Source organism: Marmota flaviventris, chromosome 2 (genome assembly GCF_047511675.1).
Source record: "Marmota flaviventris isolate mMarFla1 chromosome 2, mMarFla1.hap1, whole genome shotgun sequence".
In the NCBI taxonomy this organism is placed as follows: Eukaryota; Metazoa; Chordata; class Mammalia; order Rodentia; family Sciuridae; genus Marmota; species Marmota flaviventris.
The window spans coordinates 87,711,055-87,728,388 of NC_092499.1; the positions used below are offsets into that span (position 1 = coordinate 87,711,055).

Sequence of the window (17,334 nt, forward strand, 5' to 3'; positions counted from 1 at the left end):
AGTGAGACAGACTGACCATTCCCATCAGCACTGGAAAGCCTGATAACACCTTTTTTTTTTTTTTTTTTTCCTTTTGGTAGCAGGAATTGAACCCAGGTATGCTTAACCACCAAAACACATTCCCTGCCCCCCGCCGCCTGACACTTTTTTTTGAGACGGGATCTTGCTAGGTTGCTTAGGGCCTTGCTAAGTTGCTGAAGCTGGCTTTGAACCCATAATCCATCTGCCTCAGCCTCCTGAGCCAATGGGATTACAGTCATGCATCACTACGCCCGGCCTGATAGCAACTTCTATACCTTCTGTTAGGCTTGTATATAAATCCTTTATCTCTGTCTGGCAAGTTAATCTTCACTGAGTATCTTCAGTTGCATGAGTAAATAAACTGTTTGTTTTTTTTTTCCCTTTTGTGAATCTGTCTTTTGTCAGTTAAGGATAGTCCCTCAGACTGAACCTGAGAGGACAGAAGTATTTTCTCCATCATACAAATTCCTTTAATACCCAAAGGTCATGGTCCCCTACTCCCGGATCAGTGCCCTGTGCTCCCACTTTACACATGTATCTAGGGATCTTAAATATATTTCTTCACACAGCTGTCCTTTTCTTGTGATGCCCTAACCTCCCTTGTTTGCTCTGGTGTCAGACATGGGGTTGATAGCTCCCTCCCATAACCATGACTTCTTCCCCCTTAAGCTGAATGAACATGCACAAGTTATCTGAGCCTTGGTTTCTCCATCTCTAAATGGGATTAATAAATCCCAGTGTCATGGCTGCAGATTCTGGATTGGAGTGTAGAGAATATTTGTTACCTAGACATTGAGGTTGTGGGGACTTGGATGAGAGGTCACTGGAGGAAGCAGTGAGAAAGTTAGGTCTGCTCAGTATGATTTGAGACATCAGTGGTAGAACAAGGCAGTAGAGGAGAGGGTCAAAAGAGAGGCCCTTTAAAAATGTGTTTACTCTCCTTGATGGGGCTGTGCTTCTGATGTGATTTCTGCAACAACTGATAGGAGGATTAAAGACCAGAAAGCTTGTGTAGCATTTGGAACAGGGCTTGATATGTGGAGCTCAACAAACATTATTTATGATTCTTTTGTGTGGTTCTGGGAATTGAACCCAGGGCCTTGCACATGCTAGGCAAGTGCTCTACTACGGAGTTCCATTCCCAGCCCTAGTTCTGACTTTTTTTTTTTTTTTTTTTTTTTGCTTGTTGATTTTGGAATGAAATTGGTCTTTCACTGGTGTTCCTGGGGTACTCAGTGAATAAGTTAGTATGTTACTTGTTGACCTGGGAAGTTGTTTACCTTCTTTGCACTTCAGTATTCTCATCTGTAAGATGGGAATGCTAACAGTACTGCCCTCTGGTGGTGTTGTGAAGCCAACCTGGGATACCATGTGAAGCACTGCTTACATGAAGAACCCAGCGGAATCAACTGTTCCAGTCATTTGTTGTCAGGGAGTCAAGCAACACTAGAGTGTATGGACCCAATAAACTCATGAACATTTGGGATGAACAAAGATGTTAATACTTGCATAAGTAAGAATCCAGAGAAATGCAGCTAGTGATGCCCAGCTCATTATTGGGCATCCATGATGGTAATTTTTGGGCACAGCTGGACTGCTCTTTGAGTTGTGGGTTTTCTATTCCTTGCTTACCTCCTGACTATGGACAAAGTTTGGGAGAAACAGGAAGTTTCAAATGGAAAAAGAATGAAAACGATTACATATCCCATGTCATAGCAGCAGGTATGAAGTATGCTAGCTGTCCCTCTTGTGTGAGATTGCTTTGAGTGGGAGACTGTGAGCTGGCCTCTTTCAAAGGGTGTATCAGGTAAGAATAAAGGTGTGGATCACTGTGTTCAACAGAAGTCTTTCAGTGACCTGTAGGTAGTCTGGGTCACAAGTATTGGTCAAAAAGAAGAGAGCTTGGGGATTGTAAGCATCTATCTAATGTGAAACGTACATGTGGATTAAAAGATTGAGAAACACCTCAGGTGGGAAAATGAGCTCCTTAACCAAAGCCATTTTGGCTTCTCAGCCCCACTTTGAGGCTTACCACTTCCCACAAATCTACCTTTTGTTTTCTCTCTTTTTGAACAACTTCCCTCTAGGAGCAACCCTGGGAGTATTATAGAGCAAGGACCCACGGTGAGGTCGAGACAGCTGCAGAAGTCTTCGGTTACTAGTTCTTGCGATCACCCCAGAAGATTTCAGACATGTGGCTCTGAGTAGCAGGCATGAATTAAAAGACCTAGTAAAATGATAAAAGGGGACATTCTCAAGTGAGGGAGTGGGTCTTCTCAGAGGGAAGGATGGCATGCCCTCCTGCCTTCCTTATTTTATTTTATTTTTTGGTACCAGGCTTTGAACCACTTAACCACTGAGCCACACCCCCAGCCCATTTTTATTTTTATTTTTTTATTTTGCGACAAGATCTCACTAAATTGCTTAGGGCCTTGCTATGTTGCTGAGGCTGGCTTTGAACTTGTTTGTGATCCTCCTGCTTCAGTCTCCTGAGCTGCTGGGTGCCTTCTAGTTTTATTGGGGGTCCCAGTGTTACAGAGCTTTCTGGGAAACTGAGGCAGCACAAAGATCCCCTTTTCAGACCCTGATTCTTGCAATCATGTCAGAAAGATTTCAGATGTCACTCAGAGTAACACGAATGAGTTTATTGAAAGGAAAGGAAAAGGGAAAGGGGACACTCTCAAGGGAGAGAGTGAGTCCTCTTAGAGAATAGGGAGACAATGTGTCTCTCCTGCAATCCAGTTTTATTGGGGATCCCAGAGAGTCCTGCCCAGGTCAACCTCATGACTTCTGACTGACAGCAGGGTAACATCACACTTTCAAGTCCCTGTTGCCAATGACAACTCTATGTCACCTTGGCCCATGCTGACTGGGTCTAATTGGATTCTTAACTATTTTTACAAGTTTTATGGTGGGGAGGACTTATCCTTATCTTCTGGAATCCGGTCTGTGAAAAGGGTCACAAATATCTCTCCTTTCAAAGTAACTTGGGTTCCTCTTGTAAATGTTATTTCCTGCCTGCATTTCCTGGCAGAAAACAGGTAGTTTGTTGAGGAATGTGATATATCCTGTCCATTTAGGCCAGGCAGGTCTGCAGGCAAATCGCTTTTTGGCAAAGAAAGCCTGAGGGGGTCAGCACTGTGGGTCTATTTTATGTCATTGTTCTCTTAACTTTGTGTTCCCACCATTCTCATGTGTCTATCCCCTAACATCAGGGAAGTTTCTATAGAGTCCCACCAGGACTACCTCTTGACTTTTGACTGACAGCAGGATTGCATCAGACTCTCAGGTCCTTCTGTGCATGGTGTTACCCCATGGAGGGGAGAGTTGACATGCTAAAGATCCAAGGCAACTGTGAGTTACTTTGGCCCATGCTAACTGGTTCTAGCTATCAAATCTCCTTGAGTTCTGGAATCTGATCCTGTGTAAGGATCATAGAAGCCCCTACTTCAGTGTAACTTGAATTCTTCATTTTGGCAGGGATGAGCCTTTCTCCTGAATTTCTCCTAAAAGTTTTTATGCAACATAGTCTATTGACTTAGGCCAGGCAGGGGTGCAGGTAAATTGCTTTTTAAAAGAAAGCATGTGGGGTCAGCACAGTGGGCCCAGTTTATGGATGACTGACTCTGAGGTAAGTAAGCCTCTAGAAGGTAGGTGGTAGGAAGTAGGGGTTTTAGTCAGCTTTTCCCTGCTGTAACCAAAAGACCTAACAAGAACAATTAGAGGAGGACAAGTTTATGTGGGGGTCTGCAGTTTGGGAGGTCTTAGTCCATAGATGATCAACTCCGTTGCTCTGGGCCTCAGGTGAGGCAGAACATTTTGGCAGACGCACTGGGTGTGGCAGGAGAAAGCAGCTCAGCACTTGGAACCTGAAGCAGAAAGAGAGAGACTGTCCTCACCACAGACAAAATATAAACCCCAAAGGCATGCCCCCAGTGACCCAGCTCCTCTAACCACACCCTGAATGCCTACAGTTACCACCCAGTTAATCCCTATCAGGGTTCAATGTACTGATTAGGTTAAGGCTCTTATAACCCAATCATTTTGCCTCTAAACTTTCTTGCATCATTTCATACATGAGCTTTAGGAGGACATCTCACATCTAAACCATAACATCAGGCCAGGCTGTCAGGCCACAGAGATGGAATGAAAACAAAGATCCTCCTCCTTCCTGCAGGAAGCTGTTGCTCTAGAAGCCATGGAAGGTGTGAGTTTGGCCAATGTTTACTGGGAATCCAATTCTATCAGTCTTCATCTTTGCTGCCTTTTTGCATTTATAGATCAGCCTAGTTGAAGGTCTTTGACAATCTTACCTGGTGGCTCCAATACTGCTCTGGTGAGGAGATTAGGCTATACCACTTCCTGCTTCAGAAATAGTCTGAGTCACATTGGTAGGAAAATAGGTTTTATTCAAAGTCAGCTTTGAAGGAAGAAACTTTTTGTTTGAAAAATTCCATCTTAGGAAGTCTCTGGGGTGAGAAAATCTTTTTAAAGGGGGAATGGGCACACTGGGGAAAAAAAGAGGGAAATTTTATAGGTTTCACCTCTTTTTAGAGTCCCTGTTACCTCCTTATCATACCAAAAGGAGCCAGGACTTCCTGGGGCCAGCATCTGTTTCTTCCTTTTAGGTAAACACATTCTCTTTTAAACTGCAGAGAGGAAAGGACATTGCAGAGAGCTTTCTTTAGAATTTAGAATACCAAAAGACAGGATATTAGAGATGGAGGAATAGAATAGTGAAAGAGTTGGGAGTGAAGAAAGAGGTAGTTCTAACAAAAGAAAACATATTTTTGACCTCCTCCTCCTCATCCAGGGTTTGAACCCTGGGGCACTTAGCCACTGAGCCATATCCCCAGTCCTTTTTAATTTTAATATTGAGACAGGGTTTCACTAAGTTGCTGAAGCTGGTTTTAAATTTCCATCTTCCTGCCTCAGTCTCCTGAATCACTGGGATTACAGGCATGAGCCACTGTGCCTGGGAAAGAAATGCTTTTGTTAAAATAAAAATGCCTCTCTGACCTGCTCTTTTACAGTATGATAATCAGAAGTTTCTTCTCAAACCTGGGATGGGGTGCTCCAAGTATGTAAGGCAAACTTTAATTTATTCTTCAAAAGAGCTCTCCTTGGTAGAATTTAACATGATCTTCAGGGAATCAAGCCAAGAACCAGAGCAACTTTAGCTTAGGGTCTGAGACCCTCTAAAAGCAGGAGGATATGCCAGGGGAGATTCATTCCATGCCCATCTTAGCTCAAGGTGGTAAAGTAGTGGGGCTTGGGATTGGAGGTGACATCAAACTGAGAGAAGGAGGCCAGCTGCTACCAAGATGATAGAAGACAAAGTGCTAGCAGCTCCTGTTCTGGAAGGTACTCTTTCTTCATGAAGCAAATCCAAGAAAATGAGTGAGATGCACATAAAGAGACAGGTTCAGGAAGTAGGGCAGAAAATCCAAACTGGATGGCCTTTGGAGTGGTCTAGATGGGCATGTTTTGCACTTTGGGGCTCCACCGACCCAGTGTAAGGTAAGGGGATGCTGCTGCAAAGTGAGGATCTGAGCCTTGCTATCAGGCAGCAGCTTCACCACCCAGCAAAGCATATTTTAGTCATGTGAATGTACACGTGAAATAAGAGGGAGAAAAGCGTGGTGGAAAAAAAAAATAGCAAGCATCAAGTAGATGTGTTCTAAAATGAGACTAGCAGACTAGTAATTGCAGACCAAAAAGCTTTTTCCTCTCCAGAGCCTGAACACTAATGCAGGCATTGTTCCTCCTTCAGACACTCCCAGCGCAGAGCATCAGTACCACTTCAGAACATTTATATCTTCTAGGGTGTGATCATCACAGCTCTTGACAAAGCCTTTAAATTATACCTTTTATAATTTGGTTATTCTTTTTTGTGCCATGAAGTCTTTCACTGTACGTTAACTTAAGGTAATTAACTCTGTCAAGAAGAAAAGGCTGGACTTGACTTTTTCCAGATGCTGAAATTGCTGGTTCAGATGCTCAGTCTCACCATTGAGCGCCACCTTCAGGAAGCTTCTAGATGGTGATGCTAACACTTTGAGCCACTTCAATTTTGCATGAGAGTTAAAAAAAATATGGAATCCACATCCTTAAACTGTTTACATATGGAGATATGTATGGTATAAGAATCTTTCAAAAAGCACTAATATTTCAGGTGACTGCTTTTCTCTGGAGATTTGACTATTTCATAATGATCAAATTATAAAGAAATCTTTCTTCTATTGTTTCTTTCAGAGGACCCTATGTGGAAAATTACTAGACTGAAGATTCAATCCAGTTGAAAAAGTGATTGGACCCATTAATCACTGAGGTTATTGTCTAAATGAGCAAATTTACTAGAATTTTACTGAAATCCAAGACAATCCAGAAACCTTAGATTTGCTATGAATATTAATAACTACCCAAACTTCAAACCTGGTCTTCCTCTCCAATTGTATTTTAAACCTGGCAATTAACTATCTAGATAATCTTCTTTATTTTCAGGAAGGGGTCCTGATGAATAGAAAAAGCAAAGAAAGGAATTCAAGATAATATATCAAAACCCTAACAAATTACCTTTTAATAGTTGAAAACTGTCCAGAAACCTGAAGGTCCCATTCAAATAACCGCCCAATTATCGGTTGGCTTCTCCTCACTCTTAGCTTCCACTAGTTTTTTCCCTTAGAACTGGTCTTGGCTTGACTTCAGCTCAGCCACTTTCTATATAACCATGTCACTTAGGATGCTCTCAGCTTCAAGTAACGGCTAAATCAACCTTCAGTGATTCACTTAACAGCAAGGCCAGGGAGAAGGCAGTTCTGGGGTCGGGTAATTCAGTTGCTCAGTAACATGTTAAGTATCCATGTCTTTTCCCTTCTTTTTCTCCGCAAACCTTAGTGGCTTTTGTTCTCAAAATAGGGCCCATGGTTCCAGGCATCCCATCCAGGGGCAGCATAGACTGTTTTATCAACACAATATATCTATTTTTTAAAAGAAAAATAGAAAATAGAAAGAAGAAATTCAGCTTTCTCAGAAGCCCCAGGAACACTCTCCTTCCATGCTGTTAACAATGGAAATTGTCATGAGTAGTTAGTGATCCCCAGCCCTGGCTGTGCCTTAGAATCACCAGGGTGCTTTGTAAAACCACTGAGCCCAAACTCACTCTCAGGTGGAACTAACTGGCTTCATCCAACTAAGACTATCTTACATGAGTAGGAGAAGAGGTCAGCCTCCCCCACCCCCCAGCACAGCCCACTCCATACCTTTAAGACTCAGGTCTCTGACACAGGGAGGAGGTTGAGTTGGGATGGCAATTTGGCACTCAGACAACCACATTATCTACTACTCACCAATTACAATTTGAGTCTTTAGTGTTTCATCTGGAAAACATGAATTATAAAATATTTCTTGCAAGGCATGCCTGCAGGGGCTATAGCTCTGACAACTATCATGGGGCAGGGGGAAGAATTTAATCTAACCTACTCCTTAGATCCAAAAAGAGGGCATTTTGTCTTTCCTTCTTTTTCATGTGTCTCCCACTCCATGACTTAGGATAAGGCATAAGGGCTTGTTGATGTTAGGAAGGGATCACTTTCCTAAGCCTCTAAAACAGCATTGTTCACAAGATCCAAGGTTTAGAAACAACCTAAGTGCCCACTGATGGATGATGGGATAAAGAAAATGTGATCCAATTCTACACACAATGGAATATTATTCAGCCTTAAAAGAAGAAAATCCTACCATTCTCGACAACATCGGTCAACGTGTAGGAATTGCTAAGTGAAATAAGCCATACATTGGGGAAAAAAAACTGTATGATTTCTCTTATATATATGGAATCTAAAAAAGAGTCAAAACTTGGGAAGTAGGATGGTGGATACCAGAGAAACGATAAGGAGATGTAGGTCAAAGGTACAAAGTTGAAGCTCTATAGGATGAATAAGTCTAGAGATCTGATGTACAGCATGAGGTCTATGGTTAATAATATGGTATTATGTAATGAAAATGTGCTAAAAGAGTAGATTTTAGGCACCTCTGTCACAAGAAAAGAGATGACTGTGATATGATGGATGTGTTAATTGACTTGATTGTGGTAATTATTTCACTATGTATATAAATATAAAAAAAATCATACTGTACATTGTGTATATACATAGATAGACATATATATATACACAGAGACGTGTGTGTGTGTGTGTGTTTGTGTGTGTGTGTGTGTAGATATATCTGACACACCTAAGATAAAAAATAAACCTCTCTCCCTTTGTTTCTAGTTCACTTTACAGCTCACTATGCAGCAGTGATGAGATCCAGGCCGATTTTCTGGCTCACTGTACTGTACTCCCTAAAGCTCACTCTTGGGGCAAGGTTTTCTGGAAATGTAGGAGTTTAGCATCTGGTGTTGTGGTTCCCAGAGATGGGTCTTCATGGAAGCCCTCTGGATAGAAGATCTGTCCCCAAGATTTCTGTCACAGGCTTTCAGGGGCCTAATTTCACTTTAGCTCTCTTCTTCCCCAGGTGGAGATGGGAATGATGTAACACAGCTTGACCTTGAATAACCTTTCTGCCAGACACTTGAGCCCAGCTGCCCGATCCTGCCTTCTCCACCAGAATTCACATCTTCTTGGGATTACCTCCAGAAGCCATTTATTTTAATCTCTCCCTCAGGTCTGATCCTATATGGGGATTCCCAGCCCATCCAACATAGACATTGGAATGTGTCTTCCCAGGTTCCTTCAACAAGTGTTTATTGACTGCCAGCTTGTGCCAGGCAGCATCTGAGCCCTGGGAACACAGCAGTGAACAAGGTTGACAAGGACTCTATTTCCATGGAGCTCACACTTGTATAAAGTGACATAAGACAATAAACAGTAAACAAAACCATCTATGAAAATGTCAGTGATAAGAAAACAAGAAAGGAAGGAAGGCCTAAGCAGCAAGAGGGGCCCAGATACCAAGAAGCTAGGGAAGAATGTTCCAGACAAAGGGACATCAGGCATGGCTTCTGAAGGAGGCACAAACTTGGGGTGTTGGAGGAACAGTGAGAAGGGTAGTGGGCTGGAGCAGAGCTCATTCTAAGGACACATGTGGAATTTAGGCCAATCCTGAGACATGACCAGACATCCATACTAAGGGTTCCTAAAAGTTAGTGTGACAGTTAAGAAAGTTCCTGGATTCTCTATTTCAGGAGCCTTGTCTTCCAGAAGCACATGAGGCTCCCCTGGTGATAGCACTGCCTAAATCCACCTGCCTGCCTGCCTGAGAGGATCTTATCTCAACAGGGATATCCATTTTAAAGCCACCCTGGTTCTGTCTCATTATAATTCTGATTAATGAAATATTTTATGTGTTTCTGTATCTCCATAGCAGAACATAGAACTTTCCCCTTACTCTGTAAGAGCTGTCTTACACTCATTATTAATACTGAGTAGGGCTACGTGTTCTGTGATTTCTGGACAGTGCATATCACAAGCTTTCTCGACCAGTGATCTCTCTCCTGAGCTGAGGTTCTACAACCTGTGATCATTTGTGCTATCGATTTTCTGTGCTCAGAGTGACTCAGCCATATGCCTAGGAAAAAGACAGGGTCTACGATCTGGGCTAATCCCAGTGAAAAGAAATATAGAGTTTGCTCCTACTTCCCAAAAGTTGGGCGATTAAAATGATATAGACAGTTTTGAAGGGGTGCAAAAGGGGAACACTTTCTGAGTTGGGGGATTGCAATTCCTTTGAAGTAATAGCTTATACCTTGTTTCTAGGGTTGAATGTGAATTCAGTGGGCTGAATCCTAGGAGCTTGGTAGGAAAATGTAAAGAAGACTGTGTGTTGGACATTTGAAGGAGGAATAAAGTCCTTTCCAGGAAGTTTTATGAACATACATTAGGAATAAAAGGGAAATTATGTAATTTTGTGATTAGTAGCCACATCTACCTGTAATCAACAATCTGAGGCTGAAGAGAGTCAAATAATCTTGTACTTTCCTTATCATTATCATCATCATCATCACCACTACCACCACCACCATGATTCTCTGTAGTCTTCCATCACTAAAGCCAAAGTTTGCATGTGATTAGAGACATATTTCATAATGTGTTAGAGTCCTAATCATTGTAATGGTGTGTATTAGGGAAAGATTAGAGAGGAAAACCCCCTGTTTCCATATCTGGAAGCCAGTGTCCTTAACAGAACACTGAGGCATACCCTGTAAGACCTCTAGACAAGATAATCCAGAGATGGGGTGTGGATTTAAAGGAAGACTTGTTTTCCAAGCCACATGCTGTTAGTTAGAGCTTATAATTGCTGATGAGTTTCCTTTTTATTGCCGACTTGTTAGGTGTCACTCAGGACTGCTGTTAGCAATTTAACTCTGAAGAAGGGTATAGGAGAGGTTTTTTAAAATGCTACATATTTTGGGGGAAATCACTCCCTAAAAGCTTTCTTTGCCAGCCAGTTTTATGTGGTAGGAGCAGAAGTGACAACATAGCTGGCGTTCTGGTGTTTGTAGTGAGAATACTTTTAACCAAGAGGGTACTGAATACCCTTCCTGGAAGCTGCAAGGGACTCTGAAGTCTGTCAGGGCAGAATCTGATGCTGGGATGTGGACTTTACCTGGATCTCAGGAGTCAGGGCTTGGCTTCTAGATATAGATTCCAGACCAGAGGAAGGGATAGCACCTTGCCAATTCCCTCGGATTTCAAGTTTGACCTGAGCAAAGAGCCCAAGTTGCTGTTGACCAAATGCTAACTGGTGCTTGTCAGACTGGGCTGATGACTCCTTTTCTTATTTATCCTTCACCTCTCCTGCCATGGCTTTGGTAGCACTGTATTCAGCAAGATAAGTAGCTGCTTAGTGTAGGGTGCCAGCCAATCTTGGAGGCCCAGGACTGCATGGAATGTCAGGGCAGGACCCTGGGCCTGGCTGGGCTGGAGGCTGCCCCACCTAGAGCTCCGCTGAGGGCTGAGGCCTCTCAGCAGAGAACTAACCACTGTGCTGACTCACCATCCTTGTGGTTGAGAAAAAAAAAAAAGAAAGAAAAAAGAAGCAAGCTGGTGGCTCCCATGAGCCCTGGAGCTGCAAAATATAGGCCAGGGAGCCTCCACCGGAAGGGGCTTCAGTTAGTGAGAAACCAACCTTTTTAAATGTCTTTCCCCATCTCTCTTTTATGACATGTAGTTATAAGTGGCCTGAGAGGACTTGGGCATTTCCCTCTCCTGTTCTCTGAGGGAAAAGGGTAAAGGGCAGGAGCAGCACTATTCCCAGGGGGCTCTCTGGATGCCGCAGATCCCACCTGTTCTTATTTTTTCTGTTAAGTCTGGACCTGAATCTAGCATGATCCTTGTCTTAGTTCCCCAGTAAGCTTAGTTCCTACTTCCCAGAAAACTGGAATGACCTTATCTAGAGACCTCCAGCAATTCCAGACCAGCATAAGTCAGTGAGGAGGCGGGGATTCCTGGGTGTTAGGAGGTGGGGCATGTTACAATCTGCATCCGATTTCATGTAAGTGGAACCCCTAGAGTACTACAAAAGAACTCCAAGTCAGAAGTCCCAGTGTGTGGCACCCCTACCCCAGTCTTCTTACCCCGCCCCATACTACTGGTACTGACATCTTATGTCAGCATCTAGCACTGTACCTGGCATGTAAAGGTACTAAATAAATATTTGAATGTACAATGATGTGGTAGACAGAAAAATGACCTCCCAAAGACATATGCATCCTAATTCTCAGAACCTGTGAATGTACTACCTCGTGTTTTAGTCAGCTTTGCGTCATTGTGACCAAAATACCTGAAAATGATAACTTAGATGATGGTAGGTTCATTTTGGGCTCATGGTTTCAGAAGTCTCAACCTGTAGATGGCTGACTCTATGGATCTGGACCCAAGGTGAGGCAGCACATCATATAGGAAGGGCAGGGCAGAGGGAAGCTGTTCCTCTCACAGCATCCAGGAAGCAGATAGAGAGAGGGGGAAGGGGCCCCAGGGAAGATGAACCCTTCCAGGCCATGCCCCCAGTGATCTACCTGTTCTAGTCAGGTCCCACACCACCCAATCAAGCCCATTTAAACTACGATGGACTGATCAGGTTACAGCTTTCACAATCCAAGCATTTCTCCTCTGAATATTCTTGCATTAACAGGAACTGTGAGGAACACCTCATATCAAAACCACAGCACCTTACAAGGTAACAGGGATTTTGCCAGTGTGATTAACCTTGAGGATTTTGAGATGGGAGATCATCCTGGGTTAGCTGGGTAGGCTCAGTCTAATTTGTAAAAGCAGACAAACTTCCTTGGTTGTAGTTAGAGAGAGAAATGTGATAATGGAAGAAGGGTCAAAAAGATGGTGGTAAGAGGAAGGTTTGATGACCTGTTGCAGAAATACAGGGGGTTCCATGCAAGGACCAGGGTTGTCTAGGAACTAGTGGTGGCTCTAGCTAGCAGCCAGCAAGGAAACAGGGACCTCAGTCCTTCAGTCCCATGGAACTGCCAGCACCTGAATAAGCAGAGCAATGGATTTTCCACTAGAGGCTCCACTAAGGAACACAGCCCTGCTGACACCTGGACTTCAGTCCTATGGGGCCCAAGGGGCTTGTAGCCCACAGGACTAAAAGACAATTAATCTATTATGGCAATTTGCTCTAGCAGCAATAGAAGACAGATACAAAGGGCTACAAAATGGGATATATTTTATAATTGAACATGATTTTCTTATCATTGTACCCCTAATTTCCTTGGTGGCTGCCAGTGACAGAGAAGTCTCTTTTTATGGTTGTCTGCATGCCAGTGGTGGGGAAGGCATCCTTCTCTGTGGCTCCATGTGCTTCTTGGCACCATTGAGTTCACATCTCTGGGGGTGCTCCCTGCTAGAATAGGTATTGCTTGAAGCCAGGCATTTTCGGAAGTACCCTGCTATTTCACAGGCAGCCACTGGCCCCTCATTCCAGGAAGGTGGTTTCACACTCATTCCCATTTATTAATCACCTATTCTTTGCAAGGATCTTGAAGACTTTTCTTTCACTTAATTCTCATAACTTTATGAATTAGGTAATGATATCCCCATTTTACTAATAAGAAACTGAGGCTCAGAACTAGGATATATCTCATCCAAGGCCACAAAGTAAGAGATTGGGGTTGAAACCCAGAAGATTCTTCTTTCCTCTCCTCCAAATGTCCTCCTGGGACTGACAAGTCCTCCCAAGTCCCAGCTACCATCTTCATACTGTGCTGGGTTAGTGGAAACTCAACCAATCTGCGTCATTACAAAACTTAACTCTGCAGGAAGCCGAGAATTGGCTTCTGACCCTCCCTCCTGACTGTGCCCTGCCCGCGGGGTATTTCCTTTCTCCCCATGACTGACTGGCAGACATGCCCTGAGATCTGCTGCAGAAGGAACCCCAGCTGGGGGGGAGCCTGCCACCCTCACCTCTCCTCAGGGGCTTTGTGGGAAGTTCTTCTTATTTCCTTCCTTTCCTAGGCCTAGGGGCTGATGTCAGTGGTGGTGGTGAGGTTGTCAGAGGAGAAGCTAGGAGTTCATATTAGCTCTTTTAAAAACTTTGCTGTTATTCTCCATTTTAGTCTGTTTTAAGACTTTTGCTTCCTCAGGGAGGGAAATAAAGAAGCTGATTCTGTTCACATGAACTGTCATCTGTGGTGATTAGAATCTCAAAACCACTGCAGCATCTTCTGAATCTAGTAGCTTGGCCTAGGCCCTAGAGTCTTTGTTCTTAGTAGTTTTTGTGGAGTTGCTAGCAGAAAATGAAAAATAGGCAAGTGACTTAATTACTCAGTTTTTTTTTTAACCACAAAATTAAAATGCTACTGCAAGCTTCTTAGTGGATCTTGTGTTGTAACAAGGACAGGTTTTCTGTATCCTCAGGCCCAGAGAGCTTGGTGCTCTTAGTTATGGAATTACTTTTTCCCTGGCTGCCTCTCAGCCTCAGTTTCCCTATCTGAGCTTGAAACAATTTATTTGTGACATTAAAAATAAAGCCAGTCCTGATAGGAGAACACTGATGCTCTTGACCTGCAGCCTCCTTAAGGTTTATTAATCAATCAGTTTCTTCAGGGCCCATGAGTGACTTGTTGGGGATGGGCCCAGGAAACTCATGGATTTGCTTTATAGGAGTCACCTCAGCTCTCTGCGGAAATAAATTCCACCCTGATTTACACTTTGAGCCTGGAAATCCCTTTATCCAACTCGGAATTGTAACTAGAAAGATTTGCCTCCTCTTCCCACCCAGAAAGGAAAACTAACCAGTCTTGGATTAGAGATCTCTGAGGCAGGTTATTCAGGGTCCCCTACCACCTGGTCTGCTTCCTCCCACCAGGACTCCTAAAAGGTTCCTCTTTGGGTGGGAGGATGTCACTTACCTGGTAAACAAAAGAGCAAGGCCCATTCTTAAGCTCTGTATCATTTCTGAGAGTCCAGAGAAAATCGGTGAGAAGGGACCTCTTTCCTCTTATACTGAGTGCTCACTACTGAGTGTGGACTGTGCTCCAGACACTGAGTGGGAGGTGTCCATGAGCACATTCTCTTCCCATTCCATAGCAACTCTAGGAAGAAAAAGCATGAATTATTTATTCCCAGGAGATGGTGGGATTCCTTGGGATTCAGCCTGGGGTCATGGCAATAGCGCTGGGTTTTAATCCCTCCTCTCTTTTTGGCCATGAATAAGCCTCATTCTAAGCCTCAGGTTTCTTATCTATAAAATGAGACTATATTACCTAATTTGTGAAGTTGTTGTGAGAATTCAATGAAAAAAATCCAATTTTCTTGTATAGCACATATAGAAATAGATGTCCTCTGCTTTCTTCCTCTCAAATGCAGAGCAAAACTTGAGTAAGGTCCCATATAACTTTGGAGTTGACAGCAGTTCCAACCAAAAGCAGTGGAATGGAGCCCCAGTCAATATTGTCTGAAGCCTCCACATCTTGCTCCCTACAGCAGAACTCAAGAACACAGTTACCAAGGGCTCAGTTCTCCTGCCAGCCCACACCTCCTCCCATTCCACCTGAGGGGCTGGGCTCCAGCTGTTCAGGGTAGACAGGAGACTCCTTTCCTTCTCAACACTGTCTGGCCAGTCTCTGCTTCTGCAAATCTTTTCTCACTGATTTTGTGGCCTGTTAATTCAGCTTCTTGCTAAACTTTCATCGAAATAATGTCAAATAGCATTCCTTACCATTTTCCACATGTTGTTTTCCCCATAATTCCATTTTCTTCTGGGCTGAGTTTTGGTCTTCATTTTTCTGCCAACAGCTAGTTAAGGTTCACAGCATGGTCTAGATTGTCTCCCCCACTTCCTGAGTGACAGCACCAGCTTGGTTAGGCTGATTACAGTGGTAGCGACACTGCCATCTAGAGGCTGAAAGGACACAGGCTTTTTCATGAACTCTTGTAGCTGAGAAAAGGCTGTTGATTTTTTTTTTTTTCCTAAACTTACTTAGAAACTGTCACGTGAATCACACCAATGTATGTCCTTATTGTCAAGGGGCTGAATGTCAATGAATATTTTCAAATAAAAATGAATAGCGAAAACAAATTAGATTGGCATGTACTGGTTTGTTAAAGGGGGACATTACACTTTTTTCCTTTGACTGAAGTTAAATCCAAGTGAAGTTCCACAAATTAAAGCAAACCACTTAAACCAAATAGTTCAATAAAAAAAGGAGGTTGTTTTCATTTACCTAACACAAGTCTACTTATTGCCGGGCTGGCTGTAATCAGCACCCCCCAGTTTATGGGTATCTGAGCAGCTCATCACAGTACAAAGTGGAGACTAAACATCAGGGGAGAGAATGCAGTGGAGACCACAAAGAGGATTTGCTACTTCTTCAGGACAAAGACATTTGAAGTGAGTCTGTCACGGAAGATTAGGTTTTGTCAGGTAGGAGGGACAGAGGGCAGGAAGGGAATTCTACCCACTTGAGGGAAGAGCCCATGCAAGGTCTGAAGAGATGGCAGAGAAGAATGAGTACAGGTGCCTCTGAGATGTGCAGCCTGGCTGAAAAATATTCAGGATGAAGCCTCGTGCTAACAGTGCATTTATTGACCAATTATTTGATATATTTATTATCCACCTATCTTATTAAAATAGAAGTACAAACGTGTGAGACACAGAGAAAAATTTAAGACATGGAGGCATATCATATTATAGACTACTCCCCAGAGTAGTCTATAATTTAAAACAAACCCAGTAAAAAAATCCAGCAGGCTTTTTCTTTTGTGGAAATTGACTAACTACTAAAAATCACTTAGAAAAGCGAAGCCAAGAATAGCCAAGGGAATATTGGGGGTGGTGATCAGATAAACTAGGAGAGTTAGAGTCCAGAAGTGATACAAAAATGGCCAAAATTAATTGGGATAAATCCATTACATGAATAACTCTGATTATCTTTCTGAAATCCATGCTCTTTGCCATGTGACTGTGGTTGGGAGTATCTGTCTCCAGTAAGACCAGGACTACAGGGAGGGCAAAGACACTTACTCAGTCACAGAAATTTAAGAAGTACCCAAAACCTCAGTAATCAAGAAAAATAATATTCTAATGTAATGTTTTCAAAAATTAAAATTAATGTCAAATTCCACATTGAACAAAATAGAAAAGTTTTTGGTAAAGACAAAAGCTGACTCTATACTTGTGTGGCTCACTTTACTAGCTCCAATCTAATCCTGCTGTCAGTCTCTTGAGAAAACAGGAGGCTTGCAAGCTTCTTTCTGTTCTCTTATCCTCTGCCACCCATTCCCAAGCTCTGGCCAGCATACTACAGGAGCACTGCCCCCACCCTTAGACAAGGGAGGGAGCCCAGCCAAGATGAGCAGAATTGCCTATACAGCTACCAGGGATGGGTGACCATGAAACACTGAGGCTCTAGGGTTTGTTGTTAGGAAGCGATAACCAACTGAACTGACTTAAACCTTGCACCTGCAAGTCAGCATAGAGGTTACTCTTGCAAGGTGAGCAATGACTGAAAGGAAGTATGAAATGGGCTTTGAGGTGCTAGAAAGTTCCATTTCTTAATCTGAGTTCTAATTACAAAGTTGTGTTCAGTTTGTGAAAATTCATTGACTTAACGTTTATGATTTGCACACTTTTCTATGTTCAAATAAACAATCAGAATAAACAATTTTTAAAAGGAGACATAGTCCCTACTAATTTTTCAAGGACAACCTACTGGAAAAAACACATAAAGAAAAGTTACAAACACTAGGGCCTAAAATGAAAATCCAGAGTAAATTGTATTTGAAGCAATATTTAGAAAATCTGTAAAAGTATTCATTTTGGGCTCTACCTGCACCATTTATGAGAAAACAGAGA

At 42.9% G+C, this 17,334-nt stretch overlaps 1 long non-coding RNA gene across 1 annotated transcript; it reads right to left on the reverse strand.

Moving 5' to 3' along the window:
- Positions 1 to 2,645: 2,645 nt before the first annotated feature.
- Positions 2,646 to 15,322, reverse strand: LOC114085077 (uncharacterized). The gene is made up of 5 exons (XR_003581387.2): positions 15,199 to 15,322; positions 14,390 to 14,572; positions 7,284 to 7,400; positions 6,598 to 7,001; positions 2,646 to 3,890 (listed from the first exon to the last, which is right to left on the reverse strand). It is a non-coding gene; the product is annotated as an uncharacterized lncRNA (long non-coding RNA).
- Between the last annotated feature and the right edge of the window lie 2,012 nt (positions 15,323 to 17,334).